The following is a 24,797-nucleotide window of genomic DNA, read 5'->3' as shown; positions in this document are numbered from 1 at the left end:
ACAATATTCTGAGAGACCTTGACAATCTTTGCCACCAGACTGGGAAAGCTTCTGAAATTCCTTACATGCAGGCTTCCTTCTCCCTTCTCTCCTGTCCTTAATTTCTGTGCCGCTTGTTCTACACACAGGCCGTTTTTGGCCAAAGAAACCTCACCTAAAACCTCTGCTTCTAATCTTTCCTTCTCCGCGGACTCCCAACTCTCTCCTTCTCCTGCTTGACCCCCGGGGGCACCACTTTCTCGGGACCCCTCTCTGGTTCCTCTGAAAATCTCTATTGCTCAAGTCTCTTAGCTCCAGAAAGACCCCTTCCTTTACAGGATCCTGTTTTCTTATTCACTTGCAAATACCAGTCTCTCTTTCTCCTCCCTTGCTGGCCAGGGGCCCCTCCCTTCTCCACTGTGTTCGTGCCCTCTCCCCTCCTTAGAAGCTGTGGCTCTGGCTGCGGTGCCTGTCTCTTCTCTGACCTCTCCTCCTTCCTTACAAACTGTGACTGTGCCTCTTTCCTCCTCGCCTCCTCCCCTCTCCTCAGAGCTCTAAATCTTTTTAACTCCTCTGACCACGTGGTGCCACACCAGTACTTTACCCTCCTCCTCCTCCTCCTCCTCCTGCAGATTCTGACCCTCCTTCTTTTCCATCCAGCTGCTCACACTGTCCATCCGTCTGCCTTCTCTCTTCCTCCCCTCTATGCTGGCAACTCCCTGCCATCTCGAAAAACTTAAAAAAAACAGTATATTAAGCTATGTGAGTAAGTAATCTGTCTTATCTCTTTGTTTGTCAGAAAATATCTCTAGTATAATTTTAATTGAAGTAAGTAAAGCACGCTCATTTAAATTCCTTAATTAAGGGGTCGGGAACCTATGGCTTGCAAGCCAGATATAGCTTTTTTGATGGCTACATCTGGCTCGCAGACAAATCTTTAATAAAAAATAGTAACATTAGCCTGACTTGTGGTGGCGCAGTGGATAAAGCATCGACCTAGAATGCTGAGGTTGCTGGTTCGAAACCCTGGGCTTACCTGGTCAAGGCACATATGGGAGTTGAAGCTTCCTGCTCCTCCTCCCCCCCTTCTCTCTCTCTCTCTCTCTCTCCCCCTCTAAAAAAATGAATAAATAAAAAAAATAGTAACATTAAAAATATAAAACATTCTCATGTATTACGATCCATTCATTTCCTACCACTCATGTTCATGGTTGTGGGTGGCTGGAGCCAATCACAGCTGTCCTCTGGGACAACACCAAATTTTTATTGGATAATGTGTAATGGGCATGAGTCATTGTATGGCTCTTACGGAATTACATTTTAAAATATGTGGCATTTTGGCTCTCTCAGCCAAAAAGGTTCCCGACTCCTGCCTTAATTCATAATGTGTATCTGAAGTCTTTGTTTAATGTGTAACTGTGTCTGTTTCTAAGGTCTTAACCAATAATTATCCGCCTCTTAAATCAAGGCTTACTCATCCCCACGGACTCTTCCTGCAATACCCCCATCCTTCTTGTTCAAAAACCTTCAGGGCTTATTGCCTTGTACAAGCCTTACATCTAATCAGTGTGGCGATAATTCCCCTCCATCCAGTAGTCCCTAATCTCTACAAGTTACTGTCACACATTCCCTCAAACACCACTCACTTCACAATCCTAACCCTCAAGAATGCCTTCTTTACCATTCTTCTACACCCTGACTCATACTTTCCGTTTGCATTCACCTGGACTGACCCGGACACTAATGAAGCCCAGCAATTTACATGATCTGTCTTACGCCACAGGATCAAAAATAGCCCTTGGTCGAGCCAGCGACCTTGGGTCCAAGCTGGTGAGCTTTTTGCTCAAGCCAGATGAGCCCGCACTCAAGCTGGCGACCTTGGGGTCTCGAACCTGGGTCCTCCACATCCCAGTCCGACGCTCTATTCACTGCACCACCACCTGGTCAGGCCTTGCCTCTTTCTTTATCAAGTTCCTACAGGCTCAGATGAGAGAAATCTCTAGGATTACCTACAATCAAATGCTCCTACACTCCTATTCCCCAATACCCCAAGGAGAACCTCAAGAGGGAAATATCAAATAGGTAGGGATGACAGCAGGAAGAAGCCACCCCTAAGCCCGAGAAGTTCCCTCCTGAATGTTCTCCAAACCCCCTTCCTTTTAAACCACACATATTCAGTCCTTCTAAAAACTTACACTAACAGGTTCCCTGTCTCTAAAAATCTCCACATGTCTTCCCATTCGAGAGGAACAAGACCAGCACGTCTCATGAGGCTCATCCAGGAGACCATGTATCACCACGTCACTCTGTCCACTCGGCACTTGCAGCAAGCAATTCACAATTATTACCTCACAAAATTTTTTTACTTCCTCACTCAGGTTTTCAGAGACATCGCCTGGTTCAGACCTTACAGCATGGAAATTGATGACCTCCTTAACTGGAAGGGGGACTTGTCTTGGCAAGGTTCCCTTCTTGAGTTCTCTCCAAAAGAAGCAATAATTTTCCACTTTTTTTCTCCTTTCTCCTCATCACCCCTCACTATATACTATAAAATTAGTAACTGTCTTTCTTTTATATGTAACCACAGAGTTGAGAAATAATAGATACGTGAATTCCAAACTGTCCTCTTAATGTTCCGCTTATCTGTCAGACCTCACCCCTACTGGACAGAGGACACCCCTATCGTCCCTGAGGCAGAGGAATTCCAAGAAGCTGGCAAGCCCCCAAGGAGGAGCATTCCAGACATACCAGGACTTTTGATTCAACACCCACTTGCTTGAGACTCTCCTTTTACCCTATAAATTCGTCCCCCTAGCTTGTACTGGTGCTCTTCTCCCTGGGAGAAGTGCCCGGCAGGGTTCCTTTCTTCCTTTCAATAAAGCCTGTTACTCTGGTCTTTTCAGACTCCCATGGATTCCAACATCGCCTGGCCCATGCAAGTTCGCATTAGATTCGGACAAACGGTAATGAAACAATGGAGCCATGAACTGGTGGGCCATTAGCTTTAATCCTAGCTTGTACCCGGCGGGCAAGTAAAAACACACACTGGGCTCCAAAACCCACTCATTCAGTGCTCACAAATCTACTGACTTATCCGAGTTTCCTAGAATCAAAGGTTTATAGCTCACTAGCCTTATTCACCTCTATTCCCCATCTCCTTCTCTCTGCACAAACTCTGCACAAACTGGCTTCTCCCTCAGCACTCCACCATCTTGGCTGCTTCTCCTGGCCTCCTCCACGTGGCCTCTCTCTGCTCTCCTCTCTGCTCTCTCCTCTAATGCTAATGTCCGGAACTAAGAGAGCAAGCTCCCGGTCTGCCCCCATTTTATAGTGTAGAAATCAAAACCTTTAATCCAATATATAAATAAGAAAGTCTCTGATAGAAAGTCACTTATCTGAGGCATGATGGGATTGCACCACCCCACATCAAAAAGGATGGGAAAGGCTTAGTCCCAAAACCAAGCCCCAGGTTACAAGGATCCTGCCTGCCCACAGCCTGCCCCAACACACATTAATATAATCACGCCCATTCCAAGCAAGAAGGGCAACTAATATCACCTGGGCAACGAGATTCCATGTGGGCAGCGCCATCTTTAACAAAGGGAGCATAATATATTTTATCTGCCAAACAGTGGTCCTTTAAGAAGAACTGTCTGGGACTCCAGCAGCCCTTCGTTTCACTCAGCAACAATCCTTGCTGGTTTTTGTAAGGTCGGTGGATAATGGGGGATGGTCACATGGGGAACTCAGACCCGCCCACAACCAAGGGCGCCAAAAGCAGGCTTCACAGGAACCGTTTGGAAAAAAGAGATTGTCTGCCAGCCAATGGGATTTCACCACGTCATGTTAGCTCCACTTCCCTAAAGGGACCCCTTTAAATATCTCCCAGGTGGTTTAATCCATGCAACTTCCCTAGCCTCCATCTTTCTTTCCTCGGGGCCAGGGAACCTTGCCAGGCGGGATGCGCTGTACTCAATAAAGCCTTTTGTTATAACACACTTGGTGGCTCCGAGCCCGGTTCCTTCCTTTTCGGCGGGGAAAAATACCTTACAGTTTTCACCAACAGAAATTATGGGGATTTCTCTTCCCAGTACTGGAACCCTGGGTTGAAGGGCCTGGTGTAGAGCTGGGACTCCTTGCTCCTCAGGGCAGACCTTCACAGCCAAGATATCCCTCCTTAATTTTTATCAACCACATAGGAGTGTGAGACCGGCCTGTGTCTCCACCCCTCCTATCAGTCTCAATGTGGTTTCTTCTTTATAGCCTTAGTTGTGAGACTTCTGTTCAGCTAGATTTCAGGTGGTTCAGAGTAATGGCTGGTCTGCAGTTTAGCTTTATTTCTGATGTGGTTTTGGGAGGATGCTGAGTACCACATTTACCTATGCCGCCATCTTAACCAGAGGTCTTGGGTTCAAAATTGTCGTTTTATTTGAGTTGTAAAATTTACTGGCATAGTTACTCAAAGTACTCTCTTATTTTTAAAAATTCTCTTCTATATCTGAGGTATATCACCCTTTATATTCCTAATACTATTTGTGCTTTCTGGGTTTTCTTGGTCAATCATTCAAATCATTTGTTTATTTTCTCAGTCTTTTCAAGAAACCAACTTTTGGCTTTGTTAATCCCATCCACCAAAATCTTTTTTTTAATTTTTAATTTTTGTTTTTACAGAGACAGAGAGAGAGTCAGAGAAAGGGATAGATAGGGACAGACAGATAGGAACAGAGAGAGATGAGAAGCATCAATCATTAGTTTTTTGTTGTGGCACCTTAGTTGTTCATTGATTGCTTTCTCATATGTGTCCTGATCGTGGGGCTACAGCAGACCAATTAACCCCTTGGTCAAGCCAGTGACCTTGGGTCCAAGCTGGTGAGCTTTGCTCAAACCAGATGACCCTGTGCTCAAGCTGGCAACCTTGGGACCTCGAACCTGGGTCCTCCGCATCCCAGTCCAACGTTCTATCCACTGTGCCACCACCTGGTGAGGCCCATCCAACATAATCTTTAAAAAATACTTTTTTCCATTAATTTCAAACCCCAATACTATCCCTTAGTAACTAGAAACTTGGATAAGTTTCGCTCTGTGCCTTAGTTTTTCTCATCTGTAAAGTGGGAATAACAACAGCACCTACCTTATAGGGTTGGTGTAAAGATTAAATGAGAAAAACCTTGTAAAATACATGGAACAGTGTTTAGCACATAGCAAGTATTTTACAAGTGTTAGCTTTTATCTTTATCATCGATTTGACTTAAATTTATTCTGGTTTTCTTTTCCTAATTTAAGTGCTTAGCTTATACATATTTAATTTTTATTTTTAAACATTAAATTTATTTTTTTTTACAGAGACAGAGAGTCAGACAGAGGGATAGACAGGAACAGAGGGAGATGAGAAGCATCAATCATTAGTTTTTTGTTGTGCATTGCAACACCTTAGTTGTTCATTGATTGCTTTCTCACATGTGCCTTGACCACGGACCTTCAGCAGACTGAGTAACCCCTTGCTTGAGCCAGTGACCTTGGGTCCAAGCTGGTGAGCTTTTGCTCAAACCAGATGAGCCCGCACTCAAGCTGGCAACCTCGGGGTCTCGAACCTGGGTCCTCTGCATCCCAGTCCGACGCTCCGCTCTACCCACCGTGCCACCGCCTGGTCAGGTAACATTAAAAATTTTTTATTTATTGATTTGAGAGAGAGTAAGAAAGACAGAGATCTCAATTTGTTGTTCCAATTATCCATGCATTCATTGGTTGATTCTAGTATGTCCCCTGACTGGGGATCTAACCTGCAACCCTGGCATATTGGGATGACGCTCCAACTAGCTAAGCTACCTGGTCAGGGCTTTAATTTTTTTATTTATTTATTCATTTTAGAGAGGAGGGAGGGAGGGGGAGGGAGGGAGAGAAAGGGGGAAGGAGCAGGAAGCTTCAACTCCCATATGTGCCTCAAACCAGGCAAGTGCAGGGTATTGAACCGGCGACCTCAGTGTTCCAGGTCAATGCTTTATCCACTGCGCCACCACAGGTCAGGCCATAATTTTTATTTTTAAATATGAGTACTCAAGGCTTCACTATGTCTCACAGTTTTAATATATCCTAATTGTCTTTATTACTTAGTTTTAGGTATTTTCTGATTTCCATTACTTTATTTTTGACCCACTGGATTTATAAAAGATATAAATTTCCATAGGTAGGTTTGTATGTACTGTTTGCTATTCATTTTTTAAAAACATTATATTTATTAATTTTAGCAAGAAAGAAAGGGAGGGAGGATGGGTGGGTAGAAAAGAAGTAGAGGGAAAGAGGGGAAGAAGGGAGAAGAGAGAGAGAAACATCGGTCTGTTCCTGAATGTGCCCTGACCAGGGATCGAACCTTCAACCTCAACATGTCAGGGCAATGCTCTAACCAACTGAGCTATCTGGTCAGGGCCGCTATTCATTTTTAACTAAAGTCACTGTTGACAGAAAATATGGTTGATATAATTATTTGAAATCTACTAGAACTTGCTTGCTGTACAGACTAGTAAAAGGTCATTTTAATAAAATGCTAACTTATAAAACCAAACTTAAGTTCTAGAACCAAATGACCATGTCATGCTCTGTACTTAAAAATCTATAAAACTCTCAGTTCACAGGATGGAATCAGCATGACATAAGAATTGTTAGGACCTGCCTTTGCTGGGCTGCTACCCTCCCCCCACCCCTCCATACCCTTACAGTGTGCCAACTGTACTGAAGTCACTGTAGCCTATATTCAGAGGTCTTTCCTTCTAGACTTCCATTCCTTTGCATATCCTTTGTGCTCTTCCCGTTGTTTTTACCAGGTTAACTGTAATTCAATCTTTAAGAATTTATCTATGAATAATCTTTGTGAGCAGTCTGATTCCTATTCATCAGGCTGAGTGAGCGTCCCATCTCTGTACTTCAAGTGTACCTAAGATATGTACCATAGTTGCTTCACAGTTCTTGAGTAACATTCAAAACGATTTATTAATTACTTAGTATGTGCCACAAACTGAGACAGGCATGATCCCTCCACTTACAAGGCTTATTTAGTGAGATTATTCTATTTTTTTACTTATCTTGTATCAATCACTATATTATCCATTTTCTAGCACATTACTAAGCAAAGCAATAAATGTTTAATAAATGAATGAAAAGAATAAAAAATAATATCTTGTTAAGGGGAACATAATTCAGGAATTAAGGCAACTATAAAATTACATAACATACTCTTAATAGTTCTTTGTATGTATACTGACACCTAAAATGGCATCTCCCAAACATTAAAGTCATGGCCAGTTACTACTGACCAAGCAGTTTCTAAGTACTAGTCAAGAACTCTGCTCCTATAACTATGCCCTCTAGTGATTTTTAGATGCCAGAGAAAAGAAATTTAGATCTGAGTCATCAAATGGAGAACCTTCTGAAAATGTATCTGGCTTACTCTACATTTTAAATGACCTTTGCTCTAAGTTATTAGCTTTTTCTTAAAATACTATTTTTTATATTATAAAATAAGAAATCTAATATATTCTACACACTTGACAAATATTAACTCATTTCATCTTTGCACTAACTTTATAAGAATCTGAAAATCAAAAAGTATTACAACTTTTTAGAAAAATATTAAAAACCAAATTAACTCAAGAGGGAATAAAATACTTAAGTGACCAGCGACCTAACTATAAAGCAGAGGTCAATGAAATGGAGATGAGAAGGTGGTGAAGGGGTGAGGAGGGCAACGGGTAGCAGGGCAGTGAAGGAGAATTGGACTTCGTAACATAGTGTTCAAAATTTTGTATAAGAACTTATTCATGTCTTGCTTCTGTAATGTTTTAAAAATTAAAAAAATTGTTCTGAAAAGACAATCCGACCTCCCCTAACCCATAACCTACAAAGATGGATTAAGGGAAGAGAGGGAGGAAAGGAACAAAGGAAAATAAGGTAGGAAGTAGACAGAGTTCAGAGGAACTGGAATTTCATTCTGAGATACCTAGACTGAAAATTACCTTACAAATAGGTGAAATATAAGATGGTAAAATGGAAAGAAGTATTAGGATGGAGGGTGAAGATGTAAATTGAAATGTCACTACAGAATATGACAAGATGCTACCATAAACCTATGGCATGCTATGCCCACAGTATCATACAGAATTGCAATACATAAAACAACCTAAATCTAAAAACATCCAAACTGGAGAACAATCAAGTAAGAAAGCCAGGAGTATAGCTATCAAACTAAAGGTAAGAAAAGAGTCATGGTATCACAGTTAAGAAGAGGCAGTCTGATTTGAAGAGAATGGAAATAAACTTTCTCCTTCCTTCTGAGAGGAGAATAGTAACTAAAGAGCCGAGGACAGGCCTGTAAGATGTTTCTGAGACCCCGAGTTCTAGGTTTCTCTACAGAAGAGAGTAGGTGTGGGACTAAGTTTTTAATGGGGTCCATGGAGAGACCAATAGTAAAGATATAGCTCAGCTTTTCCTCAAGCCTGGACATATAACTGCTTTGTTACAATGCAGTGACTCAACAGGCTTCTAGATCTAACAGATTTTGTCAGACCTAGAGGCAACCCTCATCTGCTAAAATGTTAAAGGATCTTGCAGTTAGGAGTGCCTGGAAGCACTGAGGACTCCTCCCAGGGCTTCAAGAAATAGGGAACAATCTACTGGCTCTTTTGTTATCATTCCACAGGATAGAAACAATTCTGCCTTCCAAGCCTATCAACAGATGCCTCCAGTCAGATCTAAATGAGTGCTTAGGGAACCCCAAATCCCCAGGAGTGGGTGTAAAAATACACAATTCATTTAAAGGGAACTCAGCAACTGGATCAAAGGCTATGGTTAAACTCAGAACAGGTAGCTTGTATTTAAGCAGAACTAACAGATGACACTGTGTGACAGTGGACACCTAGGACACCAAGATGGCGTCAGTCATACCAGTGAAGAAGAAGAAACTCATGGATGTCAAAACAAAGGAGCTATCAAGCTGGATTCTGATGTGAGAGCTCAACCCAAAGGCACTGTTGCAGTACTTCAAAGAGTGAGTTACTACCAGTATGACAAATATGTCAGTTTGAAGAACATGGGTAGTTCTGGGGTTCCTATGGTGCTAGCAGTTGATATGCTTTTCAATCACTGCTTTTCTTACAAAGAACTCAAACATGAGTGGCTATACAAGAACCACAGAAGAAGGCCCAGCAGAAAGGATGCACTCTGCATTCCTCACCTTCATTGTCCCACACCTTTCCTTGAGGAGCTCAACCTTTGCTGAATCCTTTTATACACTAGCTAAGAATTAACACCTAATGAAAGATGACTGGTACATTAAAAAAATGTAAAATGTTTTTAAAAGATAAAACTGGGTGATTCAGAAGACTGCCAGTTTTGATTTAAGACCTAGAGGAGAGGTTCCTGGTGGATCAAGCTCCAGTGCAAGTGCCTTCATGCTCAGACTCAGACTCAAGGGTACTAGATATCTGTGGTAGGCAGAGATGCCGGGTAGCAGATTCTATGCAAAGTCCTAACAGGGGAGCTGCAGCACAGACCTCTAGATTTTCTGATGCAAGGACAAGCCTTCTGTAACCCTGTATGAAAAGAGTAACTCCTGGTGTGATACTAGACCAAACATGGAACATCAACCCAACCATGAAACATCAAAGGTTTTGTGACGAGAGCTAACCATGACTCACCAAGTCACAGGTCCAGGAGAGCAGCACTCCAGTGTATGCTGAAAACGGTGTATTTATAACAGGACCTAGGCAGATTGAGAGGGCACTAGCAAATTATAAGAGAGCCCAGAACCTCATGTCACTTACCTTATCACACTGATGTCTTTACTTTTGCTTACATCAATGACTCTATGGTAGGTTCCTGGTGACCCAATGACAAGAAAGAAAACCTCGGGGTCTGGTTAACAGATACAAGTCAAAAACAGATTGCAACTGCTCTGGAGCCCTACAAGGATGGCTCTGAAACACAACGATGAGGTGAAAATTCTTTCAGGGGGTATGGTGAGGGGAGAAATGGCCAGAGAAGACAAAACACAAATTCCTGGGAGTGGAGACTATTATGGCGGATTTTTTAGGAAGAGGGAAGGAGCAAACTTATAAAAAAAGAAGATCAGGAATCTGGAGAACAGCCAGGTTGATGACAAAAAGTACCAATCTTTATGTCTTATGTTAATGCCCACCCCAAAGCACCAGCAACAGAGGAGGCATTTAACTACATCCCAACTGCAGGTGGAATAACTTATCAGTGGCCATCAGCCAGATTCTGCTCTGGGTCTCCTTAATGCTCGACCCACATGGCTATGAGTGGAGGAGCCACAGGGACAGAAAAAGTTTACATTGGCCAACAGCAAGGGTTCCTTCTTAAGAAGGTGAGCTAGTTACTGTCTGTGTGGAACACTAACTGACACATGTGGGTGCAGAACTAGCCCTTACTCCAAGGGTTTGCCTCCCCTACCCACAGGATACACTATTGCCAGCACCATTATCCCACGGTTTGTACAGTATCTCCTGAGGAGCATCAACTGCGACCTCAGGACTAGCTGCATGAGTGAGTACTACAACTTGTTCCACTAACCCCTGTTGAAATTTCTCTTAGCAATTATAACCAGCCATCACTCTGAAAAGTCACTGGCAGAGCAGACTTAATGGGACAGGTGGTAATCTAAGTAATAAAAGGTGTGGACTACAGCAGACACTTGTGGTGCTCTGCAGCACATCTCCTTACAGCTCCCCGTCCTCATTACAGCTATGGCAGGCATTTCTACATACTTCCCACTGCATCTTACAGGCACTGTGAGCTCAAGCACTGCTGTTTTGTTCCTCAGAGTTTTCCCTAAACCTAAAGAAGACTACTCAGCAGTACAAAGACACAACCACACAAATGCTCGAGTTATAAAGCTCTAGGCGCAACGCTCAAGTAATAAAAGATGAAAGTCAATGGAAAAATGTCCTTTGGTGAGCTTGACCTGTGGTAGCACAGTGGATAAAATGTCAACCTGGAACACTGAGGTTGACGGTTTGAAACCCTGGGCTTGCCCGGTCAAGGCACATATAGGAGTTGATGCTTACTGCTCCTCCCCTCTTTCTCTCTCTCTCTCTCTTCTCTAAAAAAATATGAATAAAAAGTCTTAAAATAATGTCCTTTGGTGAAACAATACTGAGGTGCATTTAAAGGATCCCAAGGTGATCGAAACCCATTTGCCCAGTGATAACTACTATAGTTCATTAACACACTTGGTGTAAATTTACTCTCTTCTCTGTCTCATCTTCTGCATTCCCTTATTTCTGCTTCTTCGGATGACTCCCAAATAAACTCCTCAGCCATCAGTCCTTTTCTCAGGCTCTCCTTCCAAAGGAATCCACTGAGAGGTGATAGTGCTCAAATTGCAGCCACCTGGCCACTGCTTGTGCTTTTAACAAGAGTATGCTGCCTCTTAAAGTAGCAGGATATGTGCCGTGCATATGGGATGCCACACACAAGTCAGAAGCAGTGAACAAGTGTAGTATACAAACCAACAGGAGAAGTCTTAACTTTCTTGTGCTGAAGAAAACAGTGGGAGAAAGGCAGAATATTTGTAGCAATAATCTGATTGTCAACTACACACACATACATACACCAACAACACAGTATGTTCTATAAGGACACATTCATTCAAAGGCAAATAGCAAACAAATCAACGAGTGGTTTCCTATGGCAGGAAGAGAGGAAAATTGAGGGACCTTATAAAGAGCAAAGATAGTAATTTGACATCATAAAATGAAAGTCTGATCGACTCAAGATTCTGAACCACAATTTGAAACAGAAAACAAAGGGAACATAATGTCACCATCTTTAATCAGTCAACATTACTTATCATAAATAGGCAGTATAAAAATAAATATAACTGAACATTTTAAAAATTCATCTGTGTACTATTTAATCTTATTCTGAATACTAGCAGTAGTACACACACTACACTTTGGGAAACACTGTTGTTACTATTCTGAGATAAGAATGATAGAGGGGCCCAACCTGTGGTGGTACAGTGGATAGAGCATCAGCCTGGAACACTGAGGTTGCTTGTTTGAAACCCTAGGCTTGCCCGATCAAGGCACATATAAGAAGCAACTACTATGAGTTGATGCTTCCTGCTTCTCCCCCACTTCTCTCTTTCTCTCTCTCAAATCAATAAATAAAATTTTTAAAAAAGAATGATAGAAAGAATCTTTAGATATATATATACATATAAGTTGATAATACAAATATTAATTAATTTGAAAGTTTAACTGGATTTATGTTAGGAAATAACTTGATAATAGTTCCATCATAAAGTTTAACTTTTTCTTAACATGACTGCTTTCCTTCCTCAATAATATAATGTTTTCTGGTTTTACACAATGTATAATCAGGAAACAAACTATGACTACTTTATTTTCAATATATAGTGGTGGATTTTTCCTAAATATTGCAAAGTTCTAAATCATTAATTAACTTGAAAATAACAAAAGCATCAAAACTAGCTAGATTATACATTAAGGTAACTTATTACCTTACTATAAAGTATTTCTCTAAGGATATTACCATACTAATGCTTACTTGTTAATGTGGAACCATCAAATTCTGTTTAATGAACTTCTCCGTAAGTCCTGATTCATTTAACAGTAATTCTACTAAAATAAGATACCATACTTCTTTAAGTGTCAGAATTATGCCTATAGAAATACTTAAAATATTCTTAAATTTTACTAACTCTTACACAGCATTTACAACTACAGCAGATGAGATGAATGTGAACAGGAGAGTGTTTCTTTATGAAGCGCTCTTCTAGAAGAGGCAGGATTTCTCTTTTTTCACATTCTCTCCATTTCAATATGCAAAGGCATGAAAAATAATGTATAAAACATTTCCTGTATATAAACAAAGAGATCAACAGAAGAGCACTAATTCTAATGTTTCTTTAAATTTATAAAACTCAGATCAAACTGGATTTGAAGAATTACTTATGTTTGCTATTAATGTTATGCAACATTATCCCTACTATCTGGATAAAAAATGTGGGTATCATTGCCTCTTTCCAACATCTTCATAAATCAGTGTCCCTCCTGCCTTCACAATACCAATTTCACTTAATCTTTCTTTTCTATTTCCACCATTACCACTCTGATTAAAGTCTGATGACCACATTCCTCACCACCATTACAACTATGTGACCTCCCTGCCCTCACTCCACGTCTCTCATGATATATGATCAGACACTACTATTAAGTTCCCCAAAATATCATTTTCTTTGTGTCACACTTCCTACCCTTACACCAAGACCTCTACCACACTCGTACAGAAATATTCATTTTTCTATTAATCAGCTTTTCAGAAATACCTTTAAATTCTTTCTTTACCTATCCAAATTCTACTCATCTCTCAAAGTCCAGCTAAAATAGCTCAAATAACTGCTCCTATTTCTAGCTGTACTTCTCAGAGCTATAGAACCTGGACTAGAAGTAATAATTTATTCCTTTGGCATTTATCACTTGTACCTGGCAGTGCTGGTTATCATTACTTATATTACACACACATATTATTTTTCAGATTTTTTTTTTGATTTTACAGAGAAAGGAAAGGGGCTGAGTGAGAAGTATCAATTCATAGTTGCCTCACTTTAGTTGTTCACTGCTTGCTTCTTGCTTGATGTATGTGCCTTTACCAACAAGTCCAGGGTTTCAAACCGGTGATCTCAGTATTTCAGGTCAATGCCTATGCACTGTGCCACCACAGGCCAGGCACATACAGATTATTAATATGACTATAAACAGAGGATGGGGCTGGTGCTCTTTACTTTTTGATTCTGCCTTTGTAACTTGCTATTACAGAGTTTAACAGGGACCAAAATAAAAAGTAATACCATATAGAACAAAAGTTAAGTGCTCTGGGGCCTTAAACTGGGAGGAACATATTATTAGAGTCAAAAGAATAAACAACAGAAACAACTCAGGAATGAACTGGCACTTGAGATGGAATTTTTTTTTTTTTTTTTTAGAGAGGGTCAGAGATAGGGACAGACAGACAGGAAGGGAGAGAATGAGAACCATCAATTCTTCATTGCAGCTCCTTAATTTTTCAGTGATTGCTTTCTCATATGTCTTTGACCACGAGGCTACAGCTGAGCAAGTGACACCTTGCTCAAGCCAGCGACCTAGGGCTTCAGGCCAGCAACTTTGGGGCTTTGGGGCTCAAGCCAGCGACACCTCGATCAAACTGGTGAGCCTTCACTCAAGTCAGATAAGCCCACACTCAAGCCGGTGACCTTGGGGTTTCGAACCTAGAGGGTCCTCCACGTCCCAGTCTGATGCTCTATCTACCGCGCCGCCACCTGGTCAGGCTGAGGTGGATTTTTAAAGCCTGACAGGTCTTCTACAGAAGAGGAAGAGAGGAAAAAGCATGCCAGAACAAAAGAATAACATGAATAGAGAGGAGAGAAAATACAGGACAATTCCAAATCATTGGCTGAAGAGAATCATACATATAGAGGTAGAAAAGAAGAAAATTAAACATTTGTCCAATAATCAAGGTTAAAGGTTTTCAAAATTTTAGATATGCTGATTCCTATCTTAATAAAGAGCCTCATTTTTGTTTTTGCTTAAAACAAGTTAAGAGTATATCACCTAACCAGTGGTGGCACAGTGGACAGAGTGTCAACCTGGGACGCTGAAGTCCCAGGTCAAAACCCCAAGGTTGCTGGCTTGAGCGAGGGGTCACCAGCTTGAACATAGGATCATCGACATGACCCCAAACTTGATGGCTTGAGCCCAAGGTCGCTAGCATAAACCCCAAGTTGCTAGCTTGAGCAAGGGGTCATTGCCTAAGCTGGAGCCTCCCCCCCCTTTTCTGGGTCAAAGCAGGTATGAGAAAGAAATCAATGAATAAAGGACCGTAACTAATTAGTTGATGCTTCTCATCTCTCTCCTTTCCTGTCTATCTGTCCGTGTCTGTCTGACTCTCTAGCTTAAAAAAAACCCCAAAAACTTTTCAAAGATGGCCAACTACTGAAAAAATAAATTCTAAACTCCTAACTACAGCATTCAAAGTTCTTTACAATCAAAATCTTTCCAGCCTTGTCATTCAATCCCTCTCTTCTATCATGAATTCAAACCACACAAAATGTTTTCTTCTTTTGTACATTCTATACCAGGGGTCCCCAAACTACGGCCCGTGGGCTGCATGCAGCCCCCTGAGGCCATTTATCCGGCCCCCACTGCACTTCCGGAAGGGGCACCTCTTTCATTGGTGGTCAGTGAGAGGAGCACATTGACCATCTCATTAGCCAAAAGCAGGCCCATAGTTCCCATTGAAATACTGGTCAGTGTGTTGATTTAAATTTACTTGTTATTTTAAAAATTGTATTTGTTCCTGTTTTGTTTTTTTACTTAAAAATAAGATATGTGTGGTGTGCACAGGGATTTATTCATAGTTGTTTTTTTTTTATATAGTCCAGCCCTCCAACGGTCTGAGGGACAGTGAACTGGCCCCCTGTGTAAAAAGTTTGGGGATCCCTGGTCTATACAGTTCAAAATTCCACTGCTTATGCTGGGCTCTGTGCATGAAATCCTCTTGCCTCCCAAATTCCACTCAGCTATCTTCTACTCTTTGCTCAAATTCCACTCAAATGTCATTCCTATGTGAAGCCTCCCTGATAATCTTCTCCTCTAACAATGCTGGTGGAGCCTTTTCTAGGTGATTCCACTACACTTTAATATCATACAGCACTTTCTAAATTGTACTTAAATTAACTCTGCATGCTCATCTCTAAACACAGTCTTTGAAAACAAAACAAGGAAATGTTTTGCATTCGCACTGCCTAACACAGTGCCCAGCTCAGAGTAATTGGCTGCAGGCAAAGACGGTCCTCATTCAACAACATACTGTTGAGAGGCTTTAGTATTATAGCAGTTTGTTCTTACTCTGGAAAGTTGACAGAGTCACTGACAGTATATGCAGAATTATCTTCTAGAAAACTTAAGCCATAGCAACATGTAAAGGGAAAACAGTAAGGAGAGGCACAAAGTTAGGAGAGTCCTGCAATATTTCAGGTGAAATGTATTATAAAGACCTGAACCTGCACAGTAATGGAGGGATTAGAAAAAAGAGGATGAAAACACTCATGATACATTATCAAGGTAAAACTGAAAGAATGTGAGATTAAAAAAGCCAAAGGAAAACACTGAATTTCAAAGGTATTATTTAAGAGTAGGAAAAGAAATTTTGAAGGAGTAAATAAAGAAGTAGAATTAGAAGAGCACAGAGTCATAGAAGCCAAGAGAATTTCAATAAAGGAAAAATGTCAACCACTACAGTGACCCAAGAGTATAAAACTGAAACACAACAGAAGACAACTGAGAGCCCTGGGCATATTGCTCAGTTGGTTGGAGCATTGTTCTGGAGCTCGAAGGTTGCTGGTTTGATTCCCTGGTCAGGGCACAAAACAGGAGCAGCTCGATGTTCCTGTCTCTCTCTCTCTCCCTACCTTTCTCTTTCTCTCTCTCTCTCTCTCTCTCTCTCTCAAAAAAAAAAAAAAAAGACAACTGAGAAAGGAGTATTTTTCAAAAGAGCAAATACAACAGTTTGGTAGGGGAAAAAGATGATGCTATAAGGAAGTAGAAACAATGAGCAAAGCCTACTACTTCATGAGAAAAAAGTATAGGCAGCTTCAAAACAGTGTATATTCTATTTTTTAAAAATGTAAATCCCTGAAGAATTCAAACCTTTTACCTGATAATTTGAGTCTCTAAATGAATCTGAAAATAATAAACGTGATTTCTCTGTACATATTGTTTTAGAATGGTTTCTTTCCCCCATCCCTGGTTGTACTACTTCTTTACATTAAATAAATTCTATCTCCAAATATCTATTATTCTAAGATAATTTTATCCTAAATTTTAAATGTGGGAATACTTTAGAATAATGCAAAAATTCATTTTAATATGATCTACTCTGAAGTCAGCTTAGTCATCTTTAGAGAGAATAAATACATATATATTTCATAATTATATATATCATTTAATGCTTATTTTCTGTAATTAAAGACAATACTATTAATAATAATAAATAAATACCTTTTACTCCTGAAGAAGTTCAACAGTATGAGGAGAGAAGAACATGTTAAAACCACTTAAGATTCATAAGAAAGGTTATCAAAGAAACTAAAGTTAAATTGTAATAGTGATTTAGAAGAACTATTTTTCAATTGTTAAAAATGTAAAGTTTCATATTATTCTAGTTATTTTCTTAAAAGTCTTTTCCTTACCTCAGAGATGTAGCTAGATAAAACTGTACTTCCAATTTTCTCCAAACAACTTTGACCTATGCTTCCATCTCATGAATTCCAAGACGGTATTAAACTGATGCATATTTTCATGAATCTGTTTAGAAGGAAAAAAAGCTTATTTCAGACTGAAAGAACTTTTATCTGCTGGAATAACATATAGAAGAAATATTAAAAATTCATCATGTGTAAAACTATACATTTTCAATATAAATCTAATGAAAAGTTCTACAGTATTTCAGAAACCTACCAGTTTACCACTTCCTAGTCCTCTACTCAAAGAAGTTTCCAATTTAAAGAATTTTTAACTTTACAAAGGTAATACTAGTTCTGTGGAAAAACTTACTTAATGTAATATTTCTGAAATGGCTCAGGCTTTTGAAAAATATCACATCTCAAATAAAAAAAACAGAAACAACTAGAAGCAGCATTAAAATGTATAATTCTGTAACACTGAGATTCTTACTTAGGCAAAAATATATTTGCACTCCTACCTAGTATACCTATTTTCACTTTTTATCACAAAGTCCCAGTAAGCACTTTTTATATCAAATGTCTACCCAGAATCTTAGGAACTGTAAGGGTCAAAAATTAATTGCACTACTTGGTCTAAGTTCATGGGATAGGTTTCAATTGACATGTTACTACTGATATTAGTACCCTCGTACCCTCCTACAATGTTCATAAATCTAAAAGATGGAAACAATTAAAAATGTTATAGATAGATGTACTGGTTGCTTAAATACCTTAAGAATAATTTCTTCAAATGTGTCTTTTACCTAAAACTTCAAGCAGCAAAGTATTTTATTTCATATTTAAAAAGGAAAAAGTTTAAACTGTATGAACATTACCTATATCCCATTGCAAGGTCAAAGTTGCCTGTCTTCAAGTCCATTTTGAAGTATCATGTATGTCACATTGAGGGTTCCTAGTCTTGGCAATAATGACTAAATTCATGTAAACTGGGACAATCTGAAATGGTCTCCCATATCAGATGGCAGCCTTTCTCAAGTCTAGAGTTGCCACTTAGTAGACTGGCTGCTATGGAACCACGCTAACTCTTTCATGGTGGACAGACGGCCCCTGAAAGCAATGAGTAATGCTTTGTCTGCATTTAGGAGCCTTTAACAGTTATCTACAACTTAATCAGGACCCTAACATTTTTCAGGGCATTAATATTACTATAAAACTCAGACCATGACTCAGAAAAATGAGGGAGAGCAAGGATAAAGATTTGGTGGTTAGGTTTTTTAAATTACTATTGCTGAGATATTCAGTTTTAAAATTTTCCCTTATACCAATAAAAAATAAATATGTGTGTTTTCATTTTAGAAATGGCATAAAGATTTTTCCTCCAAAGCCATTCTTTGCCAGTAATTCCATTCTTCCCTAAGGGAGTGTGTGAAAGAAGAGAGGGGAAGCAATCAGATTAACCTATCTAATAAAGGTTAAAATAGTCCATCAAAGTGACTATGTTTAAAATTCTATGGCCTGACTATAATTCTACTAATTTCAATGGATCAAATAATAAATAAAATTAACACACAAACCACTTACCAACCATTGTTTATGACAGCACTATTTATTTCAACACAGTTTCCTTGGTGTGAATAAAAAAAATGTTTAAAGCTTTAGGCTAAATCTAAAGTTAATAATTAACGAAAATAAATAAACAAAAGAATTTTCAAATATACCACCGTCAAAGTCCAAGACTCTGAATCATCCAAAGAAACCCTCCATTCTTGGACATGTACAAATACATGACAAAACATAAACTTTAGAAACATTTTTTTTTTTTTTTCATTTTTCCGAAGCTGGAAACGGGGAGGCAGACAGACTCCTGCATGCCCGACCGGGATCCACCCGGCCCGCCCACCAGGGGGCGATGCTCTGCCCCTCTGGGGCATCGCTCTGTTGCATCCAAAGCCATTCTAGCGCCTGAGGCAGAGGCTACAGAGCCATCCTCAGCGCCCGGGCCATCTTTGTTCCAATGGAGCCTCGGCTGCGGGAGGGGAAGAGAGAGACAGAGAGGAAGGAGAGGGGGAGGGGTGGAGAAGCAGATGGGCACCTCTCCTGTGTGCCCTGGCTGGGAATCGAACCCAGGACTTCTGCACGCCAGGCCGACGCTCTACCACTGAGCCAACCGGCCAGGGCCTAGAAAATATTTCTAAAGGTTGAATTTAAGACGAGCTAAGTAAGATCTGACTTCATTACTAAGAAGTAAATAAAAGACAATTAAAAGGACAGGATGTGCTTCACATGAAGTACAGGTCTGCATATCACTTTTTGCATACCACTAAAGTAAAGCTTTCCCCAACTTTGCAATATAGTGCTCCAGACCTAATACGCAGGGGTCTCCAAATATATTGCTCACAAAAATTAGGGGATATTTTACAATGAATATGAAGTGATTAAAAAAAAGCATTTGATTTTTTTTATTAAACAAGAACATCAGAAAAGCAAACAACAAGTCAAAGAAAGTTTGATTATGCAAATGAGATGCAAGACCAACTTTTATTTCATTGGTAAAAATGTACTATACAAAAGGCTGAAAGTACTGGAGTATCTACACATTCCCTGATCCCCTAATATTTGTGAGCAGTGTATGCACATGTGCAGAAATAGAAATAATAGGCAAAATGGTCCCTATTAACAACTTTAATCACTTACAAGGTAATGAATGTATCACAAGCTTTTAGCACTATGAACTTGTGTTTAACAACCACATAGGATCCAGTCAAAACCAAATTTTCATCCAAGATTTTATGTCTGAAATGTTCAAGCCTGTAAGTCCTAAAAGCTCACATTGAGGAAAGGGGAATTCTTTTTAAAAATATATCACAGCTTCTTAATGGCTCAGAATTCATGAAAATCAAATCATTCTAGCTATAGTCTAATAAAAGACAGCTAACAGAATTTACTCAGTAAACACCTGCAAATAAATAGGAAAAGTTCATTTTAACCCCACAGTGTCTTTACAAAATATCTTCTTTTGCTATCAAAATGTACACATCCTTCTTGGTTCTCAAAATTATTAAAGTAGTTAAATCTTAAACCACTGACATGCTTTAAAAATCACTAATCACAGTGCTTTAAAGAACCCATCAGTGACAAACATTAATTGTGGCTATCTTTGGTTCTGAAGTGTTAGAATGGTTCCCATTAACTCCTCTATTAATTTAAGATTTATTTTATAATATGCTTTTGATAATTATACTAAGTCAAAGACAAAATTTAAGATGAATTTTGAATTTGTATCTGATGTGAAAAAATAGATTTCTTAGTATTCACAAAATCAGCAATATTGACTATACAGTTTTCTTTCCACCACTCCAAATTCCTTTTTCCTCATCTTTATTTTCCTTCTCTTAACACCCACAAAAAGGACCCCCACATGTACTATACAAATACTGTTTCAAACACTAAAGCTGCATTCATACAACCATTAAAAAAAATAAGAACCAAATTACAAAATTTTTTTTTTACAGAGACAGAGAGTGAGTCAGAGAGAGGGATAGAGAGGGACAGACAGACAGGAACGGAGAGAGATGAGAAGCATCAATCATTAGTTTTTCATTGCGCGTTGCAACACCTTAGTTGTTCATTGATTGCTTTCTCATATGTGCCTTGACCGCGGGCCTTCAGCAGACCAAGTAACCCCTTGCTGGAGCCAGCGACCTTGAGTTCAAGCTGGTGGACTTTTGCTCAAATCAGATGAGCCCACGCTCAAGCTGGCGACCTCGAGGTCTCGAACCTAGGTCCTCCGCGTCCCAGTCCGACACTCTATCCACTGCGCCACCGCCTGGTCAGGCTTTTTAAAAAATTTTTTATTTATTCATTTTTAAAGAGAGAGGAAAGAGAAGGGGGAAGGAGTAGGAAGCATCAACTCCCATATGTGCCTTGACCAGGCAAGCCTGGGGTTTTGAACCGGCAACCTCAGCGTTCCAGGTCGACGCTTTATCCACTGCGCCACCACAGGTCAGGCCAAAATAGTATTTTTATAAAACATTTCAGTTGGCTCTAAAACTAAATGTAATATTACTGTTAAAAACCTTCGTTACATTAGCTGGAAAATTTAAACATTATGCTTCAAAAAACAATAAAGTTCAGATGTAAGTAACTCAAATGAATAGTATAATTTAGGTTATTTATCATGCACTTCTACAATAAAGCATGGGCCCTGGCCAGTTGGCTCAGTGGTAGAGCGTCGGCCTGGCGTGCGGGGGACCCGGGTTCGATTCCCGGCCAGGGCACATAGGAGAAGCGCCCATTTGCTTCTCCACCCCCACCCCCTCCTTCCTCTCTGTCTCTCTCTTCCCCTCCCGCAGCCAAGGCTCCATTGGAGCAAAGATGGCCTGGGCGCTGGGGATGGCTCCTTGGCCTCTGCCCCAGGCGCTAGAGTGGCTCTGGTCGTGGCAGAGCGACGCCCCGGAGGGGCAGAGCATTGCCCCCTGGTGGGCAGAGCGTCGCCCCTGGTGGGCGTGCCAGGTGGATCCCAGTCGGGCGCATACAGGAGTCTGTCTGACTGTCTCTCCCCGTTTCCAGCTTCAGAAAAATACAAAAAAAAAAAAAACTTAAAAAAAACAAAACAATAAAGCATGAAATCACATAACACAAAAAGGTCAATTTATGAAGAGGTTGTATTCTAAATGTTCCAAAAGATTAATTTATAGATTAATTATAAACTTGATTTTTAAACTCAAGATGCCTTTTCTCATAAAACCAATGGCATAAAGAGTGGTATTAAACCCATAATACCAACAAACTTTTGTGCACAACTCTATCATAGCATTCTTCTGTGTACAGGTTTCCACACCAAACTCTTATGTTTCTCATTCACTACTGTAGCCAAGAATCTAACACAGTAGATGACGCAGAGTAGGATTTCAACAAATATTAGCTGATCTGAAGTACTGAGTAACAACTCAATGATATGAAACTAACCTGTCTAGAAAACCTTACCTATATAATCTATAGCAGGGAACCAAAATGCAAAATGGAAAAAGCATTTTCCAACAAAGATGTAAGAAAAAAGTGCTTAACGCTGAGGTTAGAATGCTCTGGTGTAAGTCAATCGTGGCAATTTCCATTCCCCTTGCCAATAAGTGGTTAGGAATAAGCCTCTGATGCAATTCTGGCCAATAAGAAGAGACTAAGTTTGCTGGGGAGCTTCTGGGAAAGGTTTTCCTGGCTGACGAAAAAACACCAGATGAAAACATCCATTCCACTCTGCCCCCCATCCCCTGCCCCGAGCACCTCTGGGTTTGAATTTGTCCAGTAGAGCTATGGCAGCCATCTTAGGACCATGAAAGGACACAGCTTAAGAGGACAATCCAACAAGTAAAGAATGACAGTATTAAAAGATGAAAAGAATAGGGGTCCTTACTGATGTTCTTATGCTTGAACAAATTAATCTTTGAACCCTTTTATTAACTTGGATCTTTTTATTACATTAAATCCTTTTATTCTTTAAGCAATGTTCAATTACCAAAAGTAACCCAGCAGATAAAGCAATTTAAGAACAGATACCCCATTTATTTACATGAATTCAGCTGCTATCCACACAATGACAACTCCCCTAAATTTGTATCTCAATCCAAATCCTTCTTTTGAACTAGATACATATTTCTAAACTACAAAACAGCTATATTGAATATTTTATCCAGTGGTACATCAGAGAACAGGATTAATAAAAAAAAGCTATCACAAAAACTATTCATGCACCACATTTAGTTTTCTTGCTAATGGCAGTACCATCTACCCAACTGTTGAAATCTTGGGATCACTAACCCCACCTCCCTCTGCTTTACCTATTATATTTAGGCAGCTAAAAATGAAAATTACTAGATGCTATCTATTCTAACTCTGATATATCTTTAAAATCTCTTTCATCTCTACACACACCTAGTACAGGCTCTCATTTTTATGTAGCCCACCTCTACTCTTACCTCTTTCATTGTGCCTGTGTTTCTGAAATACAACTGTGCCCCATGAAAAGATTATAAACATAGTAAGTCATCAGAAAAATATAAATTAAAACTTCAATGATACCATTACATACCCACTAGAATGGCCGTAATCAAAGACAGACAATACCAAATGGTGGTAAGGACATAGAGAAACTGGCACTCTCACACACTACCGTAAATGATGCAGTCACTTTGGAGAATAGTTAGGCAATTTATTAAAAATTTAATATAAACATAAATTCACCACATAATCCAAAATTCCCTCTACAGAAACCCAAGGGAAATAAAAATGTATATCCATATACAGTGGTACCTTGACACACAAGCACTTTAAATCATGAGCAATTTGAGAGACATGCAGTCACTCACGGGAATTTTTGCTTAATCACAAGTGTTGGGCATATGAGTTTGTACAATTTGTGTTTTTTTAGTTTGCTCACTTTTATTATTAAAAATGGCGTTGGGCAGCCACATGTGTGCTTGCCCTCAGATCAGGGCAGTTGATTGCAAATTGCAGATTACCTTCCTGCTTGGGAAGGGCCATTGTTATGCTAATGTTGACTGGAGGAGAGGATTTGGCACCAAAAAAGTTTTTAAAAGGAGAGAAGAAGGAGGAAGAGAAGAAGCCATGATGGCAGACTGAGAGTGGAGAGGATGCAGAGTACTGAAGGAGGAGCCAAGACTGTAGGGAAAGAGAGAGAAGCCAGTATGTGCAGAGAGGAGAAGGGAGGTGTGCAGATGGACCAGAGGTGACTGAGACTGATGGGGGCCTTTGATTCTAAGAAAAACCAGAGAAGATTCTCCTGGTTTTGGAACCAGAGAATGTGTAAGTGGCTTTGGAAACCCTGTGTGTATATGCTCGTTGGCCCATACGAGTCTAGAATAAAGGAAAGGCCCACCATTTTTTGGCTCCACTATTTCTTTACCATTTGCCCAAATCTAATGGGAACCTGCATGTGTACGGCCATGACAGCCTTGACTACTGGTCTTACATTTGGTGTAGTTTGTGGCAGGATTCGGATCAGATCAGTATGGAGCCGCCACCACCATTGAGGGGTGGGGTAGAGGACTGGTTATTGTTATGGTTCCCCATGGCTGTCCTTTTGGGGACTGTGGGCTGGCTGATATTTACAGCCCTGCAAAAGGAAACCGAGAGCTCTGTGCAAGAGGCTGCTCGAGGCCTGCAAACCAAGGAACGGAAGGGGTTGGAATGGCCACGGGAGAAAAAGATGCAGATCCTGTAACTGGAGCGAGCGCTGGAGAAGGAGGCCGACCAGGTTCACAAGTTACACCTGGAAATGGAGCAGTCTCTAGAGAAGGAAACACAGGTTCATGAGTTGCAGTTTGTCCTGGATGTTGTGGAGAGCCTGCAGCCGCAGGAGCCTAAGATGGAGCCGTGCTGGCAGAGTGGCTCTGAGTCGGAGGGAGCAGGCGTTTCCAGCTCCTTTTCTGAGGATGAGGAGACTGGGGCTGAAGTTGCCATCTAAAGACTCCAGAAGGTAAAAGCCCAGCAGCAAAGAGTACCTACTAAGCCCCTGGTAGGTTTG

At 40.2% G+C, this 24,797-nt stretch overlaps 1 protein-coding gene across 2 annotated transcripts in view; it reads right to left on the bottom strand.

Moving 5' to 3' along the window:
• Positions 1-24,797, bottom strand: part of BMPR1A (bone morphogenetic protein receptor type 1A) — a 201,243-nt gene that overhangs the window by 90,740 nt on the left and 85,706 nt on the right. For both annotated transcript variants that reach the window (XM_066350274.1, XM_066350273.1), the window contains one exon: positions 17,264-17,378. The gene's annotated coding sequence lies outside the window, so the exon portion shown is untranslated. The remainder of the gene's footprint in view (positions 1-17,263; positions 17,379-24,797) is intronic.

Source organism: Saccopteryx leptura, chromosome 9 (genome assembly GCF_036850995.1).
Source record: "Saccopteryx leptura isolate mSacLep1 chromosome 9, mSacLep1_pri_phased_curated, whole genome shotgun sequence".
Taxonomy (NCBI): Eukaryota; Metazoa; Chordata; class Mammalia; order Chiroptera; family Emballonuridae; genus Saccopteryx; species Saccopteryx leptura.
Note: the sequence above shows the minus strand (reverse complement) of the source record. Positions and strands in the feature narration are given on the sequence as shown.